This window comes from Corvus kubaryi, unplaced genomic scaffold, assembly GCF_017639235.1.
Source record: "Corvus kubaryi isolate FWS band 111438036 unplaced genomic scaffold, C.kubaryi_AGA036_p1.0 37249, whole genome shotgun sequence".
Lineage (NCBI taxonomy): Eukaryota > Metazoa > Chordata > Aves > Passeriformes > Corvidae > Corvus > Corvus kubaryi.
Window position 1 is genome coordinate 6,596,364 of NW_024581072.1, and position 20,802 is coordinate 6,617,165.

The window sequence follows — 20,802 nt, forward strand, 5'->3', positions numbered from 1 at the left end:
GAAGAAGCTGCTCTTTTTCAGGTCTGCAAAAAAAATTTAGAAATTTAGTATCAAACCTAGATATATTTCCAGTGTTTATCAGGTGTTAGATACCATAATTGCAATATTTCTTGTAGCTATGCAGGCAGCTCTTCTGCTTTTCAGGATGAAGTAAAACCATAATAAGGATGAAAATAATATCAGACAAACTCATAAGAGTTGGTTAAAAAAATGGATAAATACATCTTTTATTTTGCTCAAGGTGCTGTGTACAGCAGTACATTCATGTGGCTTTTTATTAAGAATTTGAGGAAAGCTTCCTAAGTTGAAAAATATTCTCAATTCTCTGAAAAAAAGACATTGTTAAAGAAATTTGTTTTCTTGAGTTATAGAGCTGATATGAGAATATGACAGAGTATCCTATTGCAAGACAAGGATGATGGCATAAGAAGGATGGCATGAACTACCAGTGGATTGTCAAACTGCACACTGACTTTCTCTGCATAGGAAACTGGTGCTTTGAATATTTTAGTTTTCTTATCATACCTTTCTACTCTAAGTATACCCATTAGTATTATCTCAGCCCCTCCCCCCTCCTCTCCCCTCCCCAGCCCCCCAAGGTGCTAAATATCTCCACAGTTCTCTAATTGCAGAAGCAACAAATGCTTCTTTGATAATCCAGCAGTGGGCTACCACAGCTACCTACAGCAATTGTGAAATATTTGTTTGCCTGCTCTCTGTCCTGGCTCCAGGGCAGTCTAACTCTTCTGTGATTTGCCTAAGAAGCCTATCCAGCCTTATGACAACAGCAGCAATGGATTTCTCTCAAACAGTATTGCAGCTGGTGACTAGATTTATTGCCCCAAAATTTTAACCCTTACTCTGTTGCTGGAGTCTAATATGCAAAGGTAAATCCTGAAGAATTGTACTTTTCATTGGATTATTTAAGGCTGTATCTGGAATATATGCTGGTGTATAATAAAACTTTATTTCTGCAACAATTCAGAAAGTCCCAGCAAAAAATAGCATGTGACAACTGACAGTATCCTTTCTTCTTGCCTACTAGTGACTGTATGTCAAGATAACGATGCATGCAGTTTGCGTAAAGAACAGAATAAGCATTACTGGCAAGCTTACAAATGTGTAATATAGTGCTTCTGCTATAAAATCTTTAATGCATTACCCTTGCCACACCAGTCTGCTGTTCTGGGTGTGCTTGAAAAATTTCAGCTTGTGCTGCATTATGGATGCTGTGTAAATGCATAGTTGTCAAATTGCTGAGTAAGTACTGAAGGTGGAGGGAGTGGAAAGAAGGCTTGCTTGCAACAAACACCATGCTAAACAGTTGAGCTTTTATAATTTTTAATTAACTTCCTGATCTGTCATATTAGATCAGGATTATGTAGGCGGTGTTCATGACTCGTAGGCAATTCACCCCATTTCAGAGGTGTTTATGCTTAATCTTCCCATTACGTGAGAGACTATACTTGGAACTATCAGAGTGTCCTCATGCCATACAAGTGCATGGATCATAGATGCACCTGCAGTCAGCTTAAAAGAAAAAAGTGCTACTAAGAAGCTGATTAACCTTGGAAAAAGGCAGGGCTTGGAAGATAAGGTACAGCCCTGACCTGACACTGCACTGTGCTTCAGAGGGCCTGGACCAGCATTTCCATCAGCACAGTGTTGCAGTGCTCCACAGAAGCACAGCTTTGGAATACTGCATGCCTTTGTCTGCCATACCAGATAGACCCGGCCCAAGTCACAGCTCATCCTGGCAAACCATCCCAGCCAGCAGAATAGGCTGACTGCAGCCCTTTGTTAGCAAAGCACTGGTCATTTCCTAAGCAGCACAGAATGCTGCTGCATGCTTTTAAAAATTTTTTTTCCTCACAGCCACCTACATTGAAGGGAAAGGGATATATTTACATAAGTTGAATATGTGGATAAAAGGTAAGTTGATATAAGGATAAAAAGGAATAATTATCAGGACTCACTGTTCAAAATGTACACTTAATGTCAGGGGGAAATAAATTTAAAACTCTCCATTTTGTATTCTAGAAATGTCACTCTGCCTTCAGTCCATTTTGCAAGGATGAAATACTGCTGAAGACACTGAAGTGGTTACTGACTGAAAAATGATGAAAGAGAGGGCAGAAACTGGTGTTTCATGTTTTCCAGAGGCAGAAAGGCATATGCTTTTTGTAAAATAAATGCTATTAAGGGTTTAACACAAACATTGTTCCATATTAGTAGAAATCCATAGCAGAGTGTGATGATTTTAGGCAGTAGACATGGAAAGAAACATGCAAATGATTCTAGAGTTATACAGATTCCACCTGCTGTCTTGTCTGCTGAGACTGTTTTGTTAAATACTTCCTGCTATAATGGAAGCATGAAAGGGTTAATCTTAATACCTGGTCTTGGAAAAATATAGAATGTGACGGGGTTGTACTTCCGGCACAGCATGCTTTGAGGTTAGTTAGAAGTGGGGAGATCTGCTTCTCTCTTTTTAAGGATAATTTCTATTTAACTGTACTGCATTTCTATTCACCTGATTGGTTTCATTCCTATTAAAATTGTAAGGTTGCAGAACACTGTGAAACTAATTGGTCTGATTTTACTGTCTATGTTTAATGAATGCAGTGGTAAATAATTTGTGTAAATAGTTAAAGGAGTATCCTAGGTGCTCTACACTTTTTAAACCTGATTTTATTACTTATGAATAAAACTTTTCAAGTGTATGGAACTTTGGAATTCTTAGCTTTATGGAGAATAATGTGACTGATGAGAAAATGGTTCTTTATTTATTTATTTTAATTTCTCCTTTTTTTTTTTTTTCTTCTCAGCGGCAAAAGGCATTCATTAGAATGGTTCTGATCATTTGTAGGAGTACAGAATATGCCCCAGAAAAGCACCTTTCTTGAATATCCATTTTTAGAAAAATTCAACAATCTTAGAGCAGCTCTCTGGAGGGAGAATGCCCAGTGAAGAAGATGCTTGAAGAGTAGGCTTCCTGACAGTGTAAGACTTGTTGACTCAGTGCAATTCTGCAGGGTTAAGAAGAAATCTCTTATCCCACAAGGGATCTGATACAATTTCTCATCTTGAGTACTTGCAGTTTCTGTCTGAAATCACTGTTTCTTGGTTGAAATATTGTCTTTGCTTTCTTGATGTGACTGTTCTCTCATATAAGAAGCCACTAACTGTATTCATATATCCCCAGCTGAGTTAGATCCATTGAAAATAAACCAGTACAGATTCTCCTCCCCCACTCCCCGCCAGTATTCATTTAGCAGTATTCCATAAGACTTCTTAGTTTGTCCAGTTCTGGTGTACTGCAGAAAATTTGTTTCATCTGCCCTTGGATAGTCACAGCTGGTAGATCATCATCTGAAAGGTTTGGAGCAGGTTGGTGAGGCTTCTCTTTGAAGATCAGGGGCTTAACTTTCTTCATTCTGAGCCAAGTGAAGGAATATCTTGTCATGCAAATGGAAGACAGGCATCGATCCATACCACAGTTTATTTCCAGATGTTGACAGTTAATTTTCAGTTTTTCTTTGAACCACAAATATTGAAGTGTGATCACAAGGAAAAAAACCTAAACAATACAACCTTGCAATAGGAGCAAATGACTTTTTTCCACCACTGAATACAAATCTGAAAGGTAGGTGTTTTATGTGAGGAAAAATGTACTTCTTATAAAATGTGAGAGAAGTGCTGTTAGAACTCCAGCTGTGGGGGGATCTATTGCTCCTGGCTGGTGTCTAGGGCAAATGTCTACAGACTGTGGTAAGATTATGATGTCTTCTTGTATATAAGTCCCTTCTAGTATTCTGTTACCAGTAAAGCTACTGTCTTTCCACTTTATTTTTTACCACCTGACATGACAACTAAGTTTCTGTAAGGCAAATGATAAACATTGATATAAATTTATCTATTTCAGTAGAGCTGGACCAATTTGTACTCTCTGGAGGGATGACCTTTGGCACATGGATACATCACATCTTGCAAAATTTTATCACTGGCATTTTGATTCCTTTAACAAATGAGCATCTTGGAGCTGACCTTTTTCATGAAGCAAAATTCCAAGTATCACCATCAGAATATCTCACTCTCTAAAATAATGTATAGGCCAATGAAACAAACAGTGAAGTTATTAAATGTTTGAAAGAGAAAAGGAAGAAAAACCCAAATGTCATATGTCAAAACTGTTTAAAAATAAACAAAAGTTTATAAATATCTTCTGTGTACATCCAGGTATTTTCATCTGAAAGATCTTCTCCCTTACTTTTGATTCTTTAGAAAATCATAGTACATTTTCTGTATCCACACAAGAACTATGGATGTACTATTTATTTACCAGTCTAAATCTCTTCAGATTTTCACTGTGCAAAAAACATGTATTATTTATAATTTATTTCTGTTTTTTATGTATAACTTCTCATTCAGCCATGTATATAGAAATCAAGACAAGCTAGTCAGAATGCTCTCTGAACTACTTTTTCCTAAAGGCTTACCATGGACTTGACATGATGCTAGTAGGCTTCTGATTCTGTATTGTATGTATGTTGAGTTTAAGAACACTCATATCTTTGAAAGGAATTATTAATTTCATTGGATTTTTAATTTGGACCTAGAGGATTTCAGGTGAACTTCACAGGGTTCTTTTTTTTTTTTTCCCTTTATCACAAGCCATTATGTACAAAATCCAGTTAATTTCAGCGGGGATGAACACAGTGAGTAAGAAGGTGGTTTCACAGGCTATGGTTTTGTGCATATAAAACCGTGGCTATGAACTTCCTGTGCACCTATGGACGGTACAGGCTGTCATCTCAGATACTTTAGAAATACTGAAGTGGATTAGAACCCTTTTTTCCAGCATTTTTCACTGTTGTTTTACCTTTCTCCCACTCATACTTGTTGCCAGGTGTAGCGGGTTCGGTTTGTAACCAGGCAGAAACACCAATTTAGTGTAGTGGTTTGGTCTAAAATACTCATTACTGTTTATCTTCTGTGAGATAAGAATTAGGAGAAATGCAAAGCAGGCACCAAACATGAAAGAATATAAACAAGTTTATTAACAGACCTAAAAGAAGGAAAAAAAAAAAAATATACCATACCTTCAGAACTCTCCTCCTCCCCTCCCCTTCCTCCCTTCTCCCACGGACAATGTAAAAAGACAACCCTTAAGATGTTCAGTCTGTTTACCACTTCCATAATAACCTTGTTCAGTCCATTTAGAAAGAGAAGTCTCTTCTTGCTCGTGCTATGAAAACATTACCACAACAAGACAGCTGCCCACTTCCAAATATTGTTCAGTCCATTTAGGAAGAGGAGTCTCTCTGCTTGCATGTGAGTCCCTTCTGCCGACTTGCAGCTTTTCCCACAACTGCTTTTGAGGGTCCACTCTTGAAGGTTTTTGGGGTACAATTTTAAGGTTGAGCCGTTCAGAAACAAAAGTTCTCTTCACCCACCTCTGGGAGCATTTCATCTCTAAGAACAGAGGCCCTCTTCCTTCCCTGGGAGCAAAGGGTCTTCCTCATCTTCATCTCTAGGACTATCTCTGGGAGCATCTCCAGGAACTGAGGTTTTCTCCTTTCCCATTTGGAGCAAAAGTCCTCATCTGGTCCATCTCTCCCTGTTCAAACTTCTCATTAAATTACAGCTGCGTCAGCATCTGCCTATCTCAGCGCAGGTGCTTTTGCTCACGAGTTGAACGCTCCACCCCCCATATCTTCATGAAATTACAATGGGATACTCTGATATATCATAGCTTCACAACAGAATTTCACCTTTAAGCATCTCCTCTCTCTCTTCCCTCATGTTTTCAGCTCTTCACAGCACTAAAAGGGTTAATCTCACCTCGGCCTTGCAGCTGTGTGTCTTATCGCTGTTGGTCACCTGGCCTCTGCCGGACAGCAGTGCCACTTTTGCTGAAATCTTGGCCGCAGTGGGGGGGGGGGGGAGGGGGAGGGGTGGTCCGAGCCGCTCTGGCTGCCCGCAGCCCTGCTGGGGGGGTCATTCTGGAGCCGTGGCCCAAGCAGGGCCTGGCCGGGCCCGCTGGCCCCCACGCGGGGCCCGCAGCCACCTGTCCCAGCGCCGGAAACGAGAGAGAGCTTGGGGGGGGAGTTTGTCTATTCTTAAATGTGGATCACAGAGGCGGTCACAACTTTAAGTGGCTTAAAGAATTGTCCATATTCAAACTGGCCAGCTGATAGGTTCTGTCAGGTCACAGAGGAAACTGTAAGCACCCCTTAGCAAGGACATCCCTTCTGGGACTATGCTTGCTAACCTATGACACCAGGAAAAAATCCCTTTTGTAGAATCATTGAATCATTAAGTTTGGAAGAAACCTCTAGGATCAGCAGACCCACAACTAACCCAGAACCACCATATGGAGGTGAATGATTCAGAGGTCACAAAATGGATTTCTCCAGGTGTTAGGTACTGTTCATCCAAAGAAAGATGTAAAAATTTCCCGACAATATCAACATTGTTACTATAAGTGGGACCAGGACTTCATTCAAAGAGACAAACGTACAGATTGACCTGCTGATAAGCACCATTTATGCTCCTAGTTCCCACTCCTATATAAGTCAATCTGGCCTAAAAACTTATCAGTAAGACTGCTCAATTCTTGGGAATAGAACAAAATAAGTGTGTCTTTTTGCAAGCCAATAACAGCTGTTACGTGACTCAGCAATGAGATTCACTCTGGATCAACTTATTCCTAGTTATGACTCTTTAATACAAAACTGCATTTTCAGTGGTCATTCAAACATATGACTTTTACATTTTCAGTGCAGAACAAAGCTGATTCCTTTATGTGTTACAAAGGAGTAAGTATAAAATGTCAAAAAAGTCAGTTGGTGCTCTTCCTACACACTCCTTCTGCCAGAGTTTGAATATTAATTTATCGGTGAATATCTCATGTGCAACAAGGTGAGCTCATTACCTCTCTCTGACTGACCTGTCTGGTACAAGATGGAATGAAAGTGTGAATGATTGAAACAATCCATCTGATTTGCTGAGATATACAGGCAACTTTGGCAAAGGAGATATAATCTGTATTTGAGCCTGTACATCATAAACTGCTATCACATTTATGGAAGAACATGAAATATTTGATTTCACTGATTTAAGTAACTTTATTTTATTAGTTAAGGTGGAAGATTCACGTATTGCTGTGTGAGAGGTTAACATTCAGGACAGGGCTGGGAGACAACAGCTCCATACATTACTATGAAGTAAGAGCAAGGACTCCAAAACCAAGCCATGAGGGATTAAATGTAATTCTGAATCAAAAAGACACAATTCATTTAAAAATTCTGTTTGCTAAAATTATAAGAATATATGTACAGCAAAGGACACCTATTACCCATTCTCCTCTGCTCTCTGTAATAACCTTTATCATAAGACCTGAGGACCCCATTATATTTGGGACTTTTATCATGGAAAAAGAAAAAAATAATCCATTAATAAGCATGTAGTTTTTCCTTCTCTTTACTGGATGCCAGCTTTATAATTCATTGTGTTGCACAGAGCAAACTCTAACTACTTCAGTTGGGCTGGTCTGAAGGCACTGGTTGGGGATCGAGAAAAATGCTCTCCACGTTCCCAGGCATGCCTGCTCCTGTCACTGGGCCCATGCAAAGAGGAAGCGTATTGGACCTTTCATCTAAACTTGCACAGCCTGTGTGTTCTGGGACCAGAATGACAAAACAAAGTCCATAAGCAGCCCACTATATGTTCGGTGTGTGTGGGTGTAGTCTGTGGTGTTGCACTTTGCCTGTGTGCAAAGGGAAAGGTGCATAAAGAAGTGCAATGGGCACTGCATCAATCCTGGGTGTAAATCAGTGATCTCAGAATCACAGGATTTTTTAGATTGGAAAAGACCTCAGCTATGGCTGAGGGATGATCATGAAAGATAATAGAGACCCTCAACTCACTTTTGGGCCAGGGAGGTTTCAGGATTGTTTATAATCTCATTTTGATGTCTTTCTGGTTTTGCTGAGTATCACAGGGATGCTAATTACGCAGATGGAAAGGAAATATAACCCTGGATTAGGCCCCACCTGTCTTTTCTTGGTTTTTCCTCTAACAGTATTAGCTCCTTTGGAGGCAGCGACAAGAATGTAAATGTGGGATAGATTGTCTCGAAATAAATTTGAAATTTATGAAATCTGGTGATTGAGTTGGTGTGAGAGAATTATATATGCTGAGACAATACACTTTTGATATTCTTGTGTTTTGTGATCATTTTCCTCCCTTGGAATTCCAGATCATTTTTAATACAGCTTCATTGCATGGTTAGATAATTTATTTGCTTATGTTTAGTTCTTCTGGTCTATCATGTCTTTATTCAGAATTTTAAAGCAGGCATGCTGATTGACTTGATGGGTAGCCATACCCAAAGGAAGACATACTTAATTCTGAGGAAATTTCAGATCTAGTACTTGTGCAAAGTCCACATGATCTGCTGAACTGAGTTTGTCAATGTCTGATTATACAGGAATGCCATCTTAGCCCTGCCAGTCTCTTAAGCAGTTTAATCTTTGGAAAAGCATCTCTACTTCCTCTAGTCACTCAGAGTTTGTGAACACTTCCTAATTATTTCAGGATCTTTTGGTGTAAGAATTACTATGGCCATAAGTAACAGAATCAGACTCTGGGATTTATTTATTTTCCTATTTTGTATGTGATTAAATCATCAGTAAGAGATCTGATGGTCTTTTCTAGTATTGTGTAATGTCTCATTTTCTGAGTTTACACAACACTGATAATAAAGATGAAAGAGAATCCAAGTTTCCTCCTCAGCAAAGAGACTGTTTGTTATGGTCATAATTTCAGAATTATTAAAAGAAAATTCATCTAAATCTAATAGAAAAAATAGCTGTTGTGAATATAAACTCTTAAATAGTTACAGCACCACTGATTTCTCATTGTTGGGCATAGTACAGTCTTCTGTAATTTTAGAGGCAACATACTAACTGTGGGTTTTATGTCTGCATTATTAAGAAAAAGATGTATCTTAATGCACACTGGGAACACAGAAAGGGGTTCTTTATCATTCATCTGTTATTTCCCTTGTCTTTTACTTATTAGCAGTAACAACCATTGAAAATGGGATCTTCAACACACGTGAGTGGTTGCTTCTGGGCCCCTGAACAGGGGCTGGATACAAGGTCTATGGCTTTAAGGAGAACAAGGGAGCATCATGCTTCATTTTGAGATAACCTGGCAATAGATCAGCTACAAATAGTTTTACGTTGGTTGATCGTCTCTTTAAAATGAAGACCAACTTTAACGAAGAAAAAGAAAAACTATAAGCCAGTGATAGTAAGCAGGGATTTTGGTTTTGTATGTGAGGAGTTGAGGTTATTCCCAGCTATCAGATACCTCTCTTGCATTTTTGCAAATAACACTGAAACAAAATGTAAAGCAAGAAACAACAAAAAACAACAACAAAAAATAAGCCCTTAGTGTACATATTGATTTAACTTAATTTAACACAGACAGGTCTACATTATTTTGAGATTTATGTATCAATTTTCTTTAATTGTTCATACCAGAATAAAGTAGTTAATGAACCATGACCAGTCTTGTAGCTAGGAAGTGGAAGGGGAAAGAAAAGGGAGGGGAAGCGGAAAGGAAGACACTGTGGTAACAGGGAGAACGTACTGACTCAAATGCCCTCTCTATAAAAGCCCTCTCTCTGATGTGACTTACAAAGAGTTAGCTGCCACAAAGATACCCCTTGTTATCTCTCCTTGGTAATGAGAAACATTCAAAGAAAAAGACTTTCCTGGAAACACTTGCTTCAGGTACTTTCCTTTTCTCTTACATCAAGAAACATCGAATTTAAATGTGATCCCACTTGGCAGCAATGAAGTTGAAGGGCAAGCTTCTGTCAGGTAAAAGGAGGACATTTAGAGTGATACGGATCAGGCCAAAACCAGCTGTTTAATTTCTATCTGTCAGTGATAGCTTCATCTGAATTAACTTTCTTGTCTTTCTTGTCTGGCTTTCTGTCTTTGCTGCTAGGAGGTACACTGGGATGCTGACACTTGGGATAAGGGCTCATTTCCTTGAGTGTCTGAGCACATCACAGATATTCTCATGGTGTTCTGGTTTGAGTAAAGCTCCTGTGAAATTAATATCACTTTACTTTTACCCTTTCCTGCTTCTTTTCTGGTGGTGATTTCAAGTGGTTTCTGTCTAATTTCTTACAGAAGCATAAAATAGTGGCCTTGTAATATCTTTGAAGATTTTGTTTTTGCTTTGTTTTCTTTGTGGTAAAAATGTGCATTTTGCTGTTGTGCTGTTTCACAGTACTTTCAGTGCCTTAGCATCTGTGACACTATGAGACTTCCCTCTGCAATTCCAGAGCACACCTTTTTACTTCGCAGTCTTTAATCTACACACCCACAGGACTCCTGGCTGTGCTTTCAACCAGTTGCCCAGCTGCTCTCTTCCCTGGGCTTTGCTCCTCTGAACCTTGCTGGCTCTTGTTTCTTGTGGATAGTGATTGCCACTGATGTTTAAATCATCTCACTCTTTCTCTGCCTTTTTATCTTTTTTTCTTTCAAGATTGTGATTCATAATTGTAGACTAAAATTCCTTTACCCTTTGCCTCATAGCTTTTAGCTTATAAATTCATATTAGAAAATATGGTGCCTAGTTGGTAGCAAATGGATCATATCAGTTTCCAATAAACATTATCTAATAGTTAGATGCCTACCTCACTACCTTTAGGGTAGACTATTTAATAATGATAATAGCAGCAGTAGTAGTGCCATACACAGAAACTACCAGCTGGGGTGTTATGTTAGTCTCAATGAAAACTGTAATCGTACTAAGAAGGAATGAACGAAGGTTAATTTTCATCATTTTCCCTCTTCTCACCACCTCCTCTACTGGAGAGGAGGATGCTTTTCACAGGATGCCACTGCTGGTTTCTAGGCAGTGGGCCATTGTGTAGAAAGCTTGTTTTTTCTGTACTTTTCTTTTCTGTTCTGTGTTTTTTTTCTGTTGTTGTTTTGTGTTTTCTAACCCTTGAGGTAACTTTGAAGTTGATGTATGCACTCCCCTAATCTAGCATTTCATCTTTCATCGTGCAACAGCTGGTAAATCTGTGGAGAGTGGGAGTTCATCTGCACAAGTTACTGCTTGTTTAGTCAGTTTGTTGCTCTTACAAAAGCATCATATCAAATTAAAGAAAATGGCCCTTCTAATGTTTTCTACTTGGAATATCATTAAAATGATGTTCTGCTAATATTAAGTCAACTCTTAGAAGTCTCTTCAAGGCCGCAAAACCTCTGCAGACAAGCTTCAGATTAAATAATCTTTCAAATTAAAAAAAAACCTTCTTTGCAATTTTTGATCTTGGAATTACTGCAAATAATTGGTTTTCTTTACATGAGAAAGAATATTGACAACTAAAATGTACTTTACATACAAACCATTTTTGATAGGTACACACCTGAAAAAGAAGTGTACAAAACAGCTGTAAAAGATACACTGGGTTATAATTTTCATTTTGACCTTGAAAGAGTTTGAAGTGACACTAGGTGAGGCCTCTGGCAGAAGGGTGTTGTCAATTTTCACAGTAGCACTTGAACACATGGTGACCCCCATCAGCCATCAGGTAGAGTGGCAGAAATGAATGCCTGCTCCATCTTCATCTCCAGACATCAGCAGCTGCAGGCAGATGTTAGTCCATTCTGCTGATGGGTTTGGTCTGAATTAACACAGCAATTGAGGGGTAAGCCCAGAGGGCAAAAGGCAGAGCCCCAAAGGGACCTGCCTTCCCATGGGATTCTGCTGCATCTGGAGACACTAGGGATGGAGACCAAAATGTTGTGACAAAAGGGCACTGGGTTTAGAGGTCTTTCAGTTCCTCAACCTGAATCTGCTTTTCCCCTATTTGCCCTAAAAATGTGATGCTAAAATCTCATCCTGTTTCCCACTCACTAGCAAGAAAGTGGTCTGTCAGATCTAATTTCATGTTTGCTGTGGGTGACTGTTAAGTGGCTTTTTGTTATCTTAATTTTGTTTTTTTGTTGGTGCAAATAATACAAAGACCTCTTATTGTCAAGAAGAGATTTCATTTGTTGATTTAAAGAGAAAACTGTGCTGTCTGTCATATTTTTCCTTACCTTAAATTAGCTGTTTCAATAAAATTGTCAACTGAAAAGAATCCAGTAATACAAGAGCAGAAAATGAGTGTTACTCTGTTACAGTAATGGCTATTACTGTTACAAATTTATTGGTCTGGAATACAATAAGAGCCACAATGGATTGCTTAAAATCATCCAAAGAACTGTTAATGCATTAAAATATGAATATTTTATGCAGGTCATTAACCTTGATAATTTACCTTAAAATAACTTTCAACTGGCTTGATTTTGATTAGTTTCTAATGGAGCTTGAATCATCTAGATGTTAATCTTCCCTGTGTGGCTGCCAGGTTGTTGAGGTATTATCAGATTGATAATTATTCTTTCATCACTCTTATAAACTTGAGACATGCTCAAAGGAAAGAATAATTGTGCCCTTGCCACATTTTTCCCTAGGGTTCTTTCTTAGTACTGCTTTTAAAAATATCCAGGACAGGAAAGTCTGTGATGTCCCCAGGCAATCTATCTTGGAGGTTGTGCATCCCTGAGAACAGGGAAGTTTTCCAAATTTCTAACGTTTCTGCCATGATATTGAATTGTTTTCCTCTTATACTGTGCAAAATCAATATGGAAAACATCCCTTCCCTTCCCCTTCCCTTCCCCTTCCCTTCCCTGACAATCCAAGCCAGTCCTACAAGGTGGTAATTTATGTTTTGGGAATTGAGTAACAGAGGACAGAGGGGATTAGCCTTCGCAGATATTGGGAGAAAGGAAAATATGTTGGATGGGAGACTTGCAGTCCTGTACAGAAACCTCCTCCAAGTTTGTTTGATTTTCATGTTGTCTGCTACTTTTATGATAGGAAAATGTGGGTTAAAATAAAGTTATCAACTGTCATTTTTTAGTAAAGAGAACATGGAAAATTCAGTGCTATGAAGAAAGTTTTAAACACAGGGGTTGAGTTATGGATATTGTTAGCAAGGACATGATTCCAGTTTAAAGGATAAGAATGTCCTGAATTAGACAAAAAAAAAAGAGAAAGGTGAAGGAAGCCAGGATAGAGACTCTGACAAAGTGACGTCTGACTGACAAAACAGCACCAGTCATCACAGATAATCTTGTGCTGGAGATGAGTCAGGCTGTGAGGAAAGTTTTGTGACACATTTTGTCCCTGCATGTGTTTCTTTCTACAGGACTGGAATGTTTAAAATATTAAATTAGGTGTGCGATAGTAAAATGTACAATGTGTTTATTTAAAAGAGGGAACAGTAAGTAGAGAATAATATAAGACATATAATTAGAAAATGGATTTGGATATGAAGTTTTTGGTTAGCAAGAACTTGGCATACCTCTTCATGAAATGATAAATTATTATAACTGATATCAAAAAATTATATTCAGAAAGTACTAGGTATTTTGTTTTTATTCCAGAAGCTCCTAAACCCCTCACTGCCTATATAGCATGTTATGTAATTCTCAAAGAACATGGACAAATCCATTTTCCCACCAAGACTTCAGAAGCAGAAAAGAAGGAAGGAGAAATAAAAATTTTAAGCTATTTCTTTTCAAGTATTTCCATTTGATTATCATGAACTGGATTGATGCATTAGAAGAATTCATTTGCTAGTTGCACAGCTAGGCTGCACTGGAACTGAAAAATTCAGTCCAGGGATTTTGGATGCCAAAACAGTGAGTTAATTCTATCTCACTTCTAGCCTTCAAGAAGATTTTGTCCTTCAGCATTATCTCACTGTCACAAGGTTAAGAAAAAGTTGCATTTTATTAGCAAGGCCCCAGAAGCTAGCTCTGTAGGCTATATTTCACAGTAGTCATTTCTCTTAACCAGCTTCAGTCTAGGAAGCTATTTTTGATTAATTTCTTGTATATTACTCCTTTCTGCAGAAACCTCTCTTTCACCCCCAGGATGTCTTTTCAGGGCTCCACACCATGGTTACCTTTTCCTCCACCATTTTGTTCGGTGAAGGACAGTGTACCCAGCTGACACTAGGTGGTATTGGAGTTCTTTTGTTCTCATGAGTGCTTTGAAATATATTGCTATCATGACGTCTCATTCATGTATATCCAATTTAAGAATAGAGTATGACCTAAAATTATTTATCATCTTTCTTTGAAGAATACAGTTTTACTCAGTCTAAATTAGTTTGCCAATTCTTTCGCCATGCAACAGCCTCCTTGAACACTCAACAAACAGCTCTATGACCCTGACAGTCATTTCAGATATGTGAGCATTGTTAGGATAACAATGAAGACAGAGAAGAAAAGGATGAAAGATTAAATGGAGAGAATGCAACATTTGAATTTGGCTGTACTTTTAAGTTAATGAGGGGGAAGAGCTACTGAAGCATGAAAGAATAATTAAAAAATTGTTGCTGCTTGATAGGTGTATTCTCTCTATGTTTTCTACAGGTGGCTTCAGAAATATTTACTCCAACTGTTGTTTGAAGGATAAAATACAGGATCAAGCAGGGAAATCATAGGCTAAACATTCAGAAAGCTGCCTTTGCTCTTGGTTTTGTTTGCCAGGATGCATGGTAAAATGAGATCTTTGTGAGCCTGTTGTTGGATATTTGGTTTTGATGAAGAAGCAGGTGATCATGACTTACATCAAGAATTGAACATTGTGGGTTACTTCAGTAGGCTATCATGACAAAACTTCAACATGACTGGCATTCTCATTGTGCTTGAGAGTGATAGGTGGGTGGCATCCTGGAGCAACTGTTCTTTGTGCTGTTAACATGATACCTTCTAATTGATATATCACTTCTTTCTCCAAAAGCAATCCAACAAAATATATGAATTAATAAAAACCTGTTCAGAAGTAGCTGTTATTTTAGAGATCTTTGATTTCCTCTACACAGTGACATCTAAACATCGTGTTCCATCTTAACTACTCCTCTTTCTTCAAGCATCCAAAATATCTGAAAAGTAGAAGAAAAAAATGTGTGCAAGGTATTTTAAGTTACAGGTTCAGTTTCATGTTTATAAAATGTGATACACAATAGAGGGAAAAGATATTTTATAGTTCTGAATATCATTCCTAAAGCCTAAGACCTTCCCCATTACCATCACAGTGATTAGATTTTCTGTGTTAAACTTTCTTTTATTGATTTGTAGCACACTGATTTGCATTACAAAGTGTGGTGATGAAACTAGAGAAGTAATACTGAAGGGTCCAGCATTCTGTATAGAAATACAGCGAAAAAATGTTGGAAATTTGCTAAGCATGCATTGTTATTCCATGTCCTCTGTATATCACATCATTTTGTCAATGAAGTTATATTTCCTGTACATAAATTTTCAAGTTTGTCATGAACAGACAATTTTCATGCCCATAAATCTGTCTTGCTTGCAGAGATTCTTATGGAGTATTTCTTTTTTCCCTTTTCAACTTCTTTCAATTTTCTTCCAATCTGAACTGAGACACAATTCGATTAAATCTCCTTCCTCCTTTGGCTTTTTGAAAAATTTCCATATCTTACCATGGACACAGGTAATGACATAGACTAGTCTTCTGCTAATGCTCTTGGGAAAAATCCTTTTCCTTAAAATGTTGCTTAACTAAGACATTTTACTAAGATTTGACACAAAAAATCAGCGAATGAGTGACCCTACAAATATGAGATTATGTGCTCAGTTTGAAGAAAATTACCTATTATCTCCACAACCCCCCAAAGCTATTTCTACATCTAGTCTTCTCACTAGTTTAAAGCCTTTTTAAAAAATTTTTTTCCAACAAAAAACTCCATCTTCCCTGTTTTTCAGTAAGAATCGCCTTTCACTGAAGTTTTTCACTCTTTGGTTTCTTTGGCAAGTCCCTGTTATAAAATCCAAGTTATAACAGGATTATTCACCTATCCCTCCGTGGAAACCTTTGCATGGGACCAACCTTTCCATTCTGGTTCTTTAACACATTGTTTAATCTGTAAGGAAAAATAGATTGGTTTACATCTCTCCATTTGGCCTGAGAGTTTCTTGAAATATGGATTTTCTATTTTGTGTCTACCTATAAGAAAGGCTTTCTTCTTTCAGTATGAGAAATGTAGAGTAATGATAATAATCTAGACTTCTTCTGAAGTGCCACTGTGCAACTGCCATTGATTTGTGGTCCGAAATCCACCCTTTTACAGAGAAAATGATTAAGATTTTCCTATTGTAACTCTGGATACCTCCATAGCCTCATTATTTAAAGCTGTTTTCAAAAGTCTGAGTTATTGCATCTCCAAAACATGAAACAGCCATGTGTATCTTGCTGGGACTCTGACTGATTGCAGCAGCAGACCTAGAGGACAGAGGATGTCTGCAGCTTGATCTGAACATTAGAAATGGAATATTTTCTTGGGAACTGTAAAATTGGAGCACCATACCAATATATTTTGTGGAAATTCCTAGACACATGTTATAAGAAGTCATCAAGAATTCACTTGATAAATCAGGAGAGGAGAGGATTCCGAGGGGTGAGAGGGGTGTAAGCATTCATATGCCTCCTTATGTTTGCATTGGCTATTTTTGCATTGTACAAGATAAGTTAATTTATGTGTAAATAAACAGTGTCACGACATTGAAAGTAAGCAGGCATAAGTGAATCATTTTGAAAAACAGATTTAACAAATTCTGCAAGATGTATCAGTGATGAGTTCCCCCCAAGTTTCTTGTAAAGTACCCTTCCTTTAACTTGAAGACCTATTAACATGACCTTAATATTTTTCAGCCATGTGAGTTTCTTTTCTGTTTTATTAATGGCATTCATAAAAGCTCATGATTCATATGTTACAAAATTTTTGTGTCTTTTACTCAAAGAAATTATCTAGTCCATGGCTGCTTTTTTCCTCGATTTAATTATCTTAGGGTAAAATTGTTGAATGAAGAGACACAAGGCTCAACAGTTTATAATTCACATATTCTTCTTTGCAAAGATATCTTCCAGTGAAAATTAAAATGTCTTCTCATGTCAAAATCTGCTTTTAGATTTATATAAAATGTGGAAATAGAAGATGTATGTCTCTTTTGTGTTTGCACTCTCATATGCTAGTTACTCTTTTTTTTTGCCTTTCAGATAAAAGTCATGAAACAAGTTCTTGTACTAGTATAAGTACTATTCATAGCCCAAATTCATTCCAAATGATTTTCTTCATTCCAAAAGGACAAAGCAAGGAAATGGAAATATAAGTTGGAAGGAAATGTGGAGAAGGCTTAAAATAGGAGGTGGGTTTGTGAGATTTTTAGAGAACAAATGTCTACACAAGTCTTTACAGAATTAAGGACCCCTTATAGTGATTTGTGTGATTTTCACAGTCTCTCACTATTATTTTCTGTCTTACATATTTATGATGTTAGAAGACCAGAGTGACCAAGCAATTTAAAAAGTATGAGGTCTGCCCAGGAGTGACTTTTCAGATACATATTACCCTGAAGCTTCACTTATTATACCCTTTAACCTTTAATTGGTTATGTAGGAAGGGCTTTGTTTGACATAGATGAGATTTTTAGTGCTCTGAGATTTATCTCTAATCTTTTACAAAGGAAATATGCTGATACTTTTAGAGAAAACAGAAATTTTCCTCCTGTCACACTCCAGAACCTGAGTACACTCACAGCTGCAAGCATGCTTCCAGAACAGCCCCACAAGCTATTTTCCAGTCTGAAATGAGAGAAGAAGGATTTGGGGCCCCACAATTTGATACTTAGACACTGGTGTTTTTTCAGCATTGATAACAGATGAATACTTCTTCTGAATCAAGAGCTGTCTAAGTGTGGTACTGTTTACACATATAATTTGCTAAAATGGGTTTTCTTTTCATCTGGACTACATACTGGTGTTTTCCTATCTCATGGTCAAATAATTTTAACATAAATTTTATATTTTATTTATATTTATATTTATTTTATATTTTATTTATATTTAACATATATTTTTCTAGGCTATGATCTTTTTTTTTTCTTGTAAAAGACATTTGTGTTATATCCTACTGTAATTTAAAATTTTGTTATATTTCAGTAACACCAAGGGTAAAAATGTCAAGTCAAAACTGCTGTGTTGCTGATTTTCCTTGGAAAACTGCAAGGATTCTAACTACAACCAGTGGAATCTCAAGTAATAAGCCATTTTCCCTTTTTTTTCCCCACGGAAAGATGCAATATCAAAAATGAGAATTTGGAACTTTACACAGCTTTTAGAGGAGGTTTATTTCAGTGTCTTTTCTCTCATGGGTAAAGACTTATAAAATTTTGAATTTTTATTTCTTAGAAGCATGAAATAAAATTTAATTCCTATCCTGTGTCTGTGTGTCTGTACTTTGCCCTGACCAGAGTGCTTGAAAGATAAATGTGTGTGCTTTGAAAGCTGTTACTAAAATCTAAGAGTAAAAGATGGTAAAGTTTTTTAAAGAAAATTAGGAACTAGACATTTTAAAACATTTTCTTTTTATGCTTTACTTTATAAATAGGTATAAAATTTTGCAGGTTTAGAACTTTTTCATCTTGTTGTATTTTTATGTCAGACTCTGTCAAATGCAGATGAATATATTGCTTTTCTGTGTGAGTCCTGCCAGTACACATGTTTTGAAGAATGTCTGTACAGCTCAAGAATAGGAAACATTGCCTGAGGTAGCACATTTCAATGTGCATTTCCTGGAGCCTGAAAAATCCATCATGGGATTTTTATTTGGTATTAACTCATTTTGTCAGAAACATAAAATTTATATGTATCTGTAGGTGTCTGTGAAGTGCCTAAAAATATTTTAAAAATTACATATTTCTGTATCCAAACTTGAGTATGGAAAGTTTTTTGTTACCCTCAGCTTTTAATAGTTCAATTTTAGATGCCATTTTCATTCACTGGAAATTATATGTTTGCAATAAGAAAAGCATGATGTTGACACTGGTAGATACTTTTCAATTTTAAGTGTTGTGAAAAGGGTTTTGGGAACACCTCTCTTTGGTCAACTTTTCTGTCCAGAAACCCAAGTATTCTTTTTCCCAATATACATACTCATCATGGAGAACCAGAGTGTGTGATCAGGCTTTTAATTGCTGAATCTATATTGTGTCTCTTTTAGAAACTGGAGTGTCTAGGATATGCCACTTCTTTTTTGTCCAGGTGTTGAAAAAAAAACTTGCCTGTCCTGGCTGAAGCTAAGAAGAAGCAGAATCTTGCCAAGGAAATCTGTTCCAGGACCAAACATTCCTCTTTGCCCCCTCTTCCATTTACCCACTGCTCAGCTTAAACTCCTTTTTTTCATGGCTGATATTATGCCCCCTTTTTTTAATTTGGAATGTTTAATCAGGACTTCGTAATGTCATAATCATTTAACAAACCACCACTGAGTGTCACTCAGACATGGACACACTATGGTAAGGCTGGATTAGTAATTCTGGTTCCTATGGAATAATGCAGAGATATTTTGGTATCTATTTTATGGGGTAATACTTGGGATATGAATCTTGCAGTCTAATTTATTGTTTGTTAATTATTTGCTATAACTTAATACGTGGTACTTCAGGTCTATTTTAAAGGTTGTACCTCCTGAGATCAACAGTTGTGGCCTTTTCATCTGTGTTGTGTTTTGATTGAATTTCAGTCTCATTTTCCACCCTCTGGATTTTGTGATCTGATATATCTAATGGGGTCAGTGAAGTTAATGTGATTGTTAGTCCAGGAACATAGCAAACCTTGACTGAGTGCAGCAGTTGGTCCTGCAGAATTGCAATCTCCAAACTCATTCACAATAACTAGATGAGTCTGTGTCATACACCAACAGTGTATGACAAAAGTAACTTTATAGAAATCCACATAGTTAGTATGAAACACATCACCACTGGATGCATTCTCATAGGTAGTGACACTTGTAGCCTTGAGGGCACCAGTCCAAGGAAAACACTTACTTTTTTACATGTACTATGGGTTTGTGACTGGACAAAATTTGACTGTTCATACCATTGGTTACTGGTAATACTTATGTGATGGGTTCTGCACTTACTCCTTTGTTAACAAATCCCTTCTGATTTATACTGGTGACATGGTATGGAGGGCAATGGATATGGAGGGCAATGGACAGATTGAAGACTTTATGATTAAGCCTGAGTCTCATAGGTAGGCTTCTGCAAGCTGATCAGGGAATCTCTACCAGCATCCTGCTGCATTTTTTGTAAATACATGAAGTGATAATCACAATTACATATGCACATGCCCGTACATCAAATACAGAGATCAGTGCTTGCAGAACTGCAATGGGATACTCAGTTTTCTGTGTTACCTGTAGAAGAGAGCAATACCTGATGATATTAATTGCCATCTTTGGTCCCCATGCTGGAAGGTATTCCTTTGTCGGAGTGCCCACAACACTCAATGACAGTCTTTTTCCATTTCTTCAGCTGTCAGTTCACTTTCTTCTCTATATTAAACACACAAACTTTCTACTTTAGCTAACATCAGCAGTCATATTTATACATGGATTTTATCCTTTTCATCCCATTTTCTTTTCCTTCCTTCCTTCCTTCCTTCCTTCCTTCCTTCCTGCCTTCCTGCCTTCCTTCCTTCCTGCTTCCTTCCTTCCTGCCTGCCTTCCTGCCCGCCTGCCTTCCTTCCTTCCTTTTTCCCCCTTTTTTTTCCCTTTTTTCCCTTTTTTCCCTTTTCCTTTCTTTCTTTCTTTCTTTCTTTCTTTCTTTCTTTCTTTCTTTCTTT

At 37.4% G+C, this 20,802-nt stretch overlaps 1 long non-coding RNA gene across 1 annotated transcript; it reads left to right on the plus strand.

The window, feature by feature from the left end:
* The first annotated feature begins 1,707 nt into the window (after nucleotides 1-1,707).
* On the plus strand, nucleotides 1,708-18,360 carry LOC121662330. The gene is made up of 3 exons (XR_006015253.1): nucleotides 1,708-1,932; nucleotides 17,176-17,324; nucleotides 18,118-18,360. It is a non-coding gene; the product is annotated as an uncharacterized LOC121662330 (long non-coding RNA).
* Nucleotides 18,361-20,802: the final 2,442 nt, after the last annotated feature.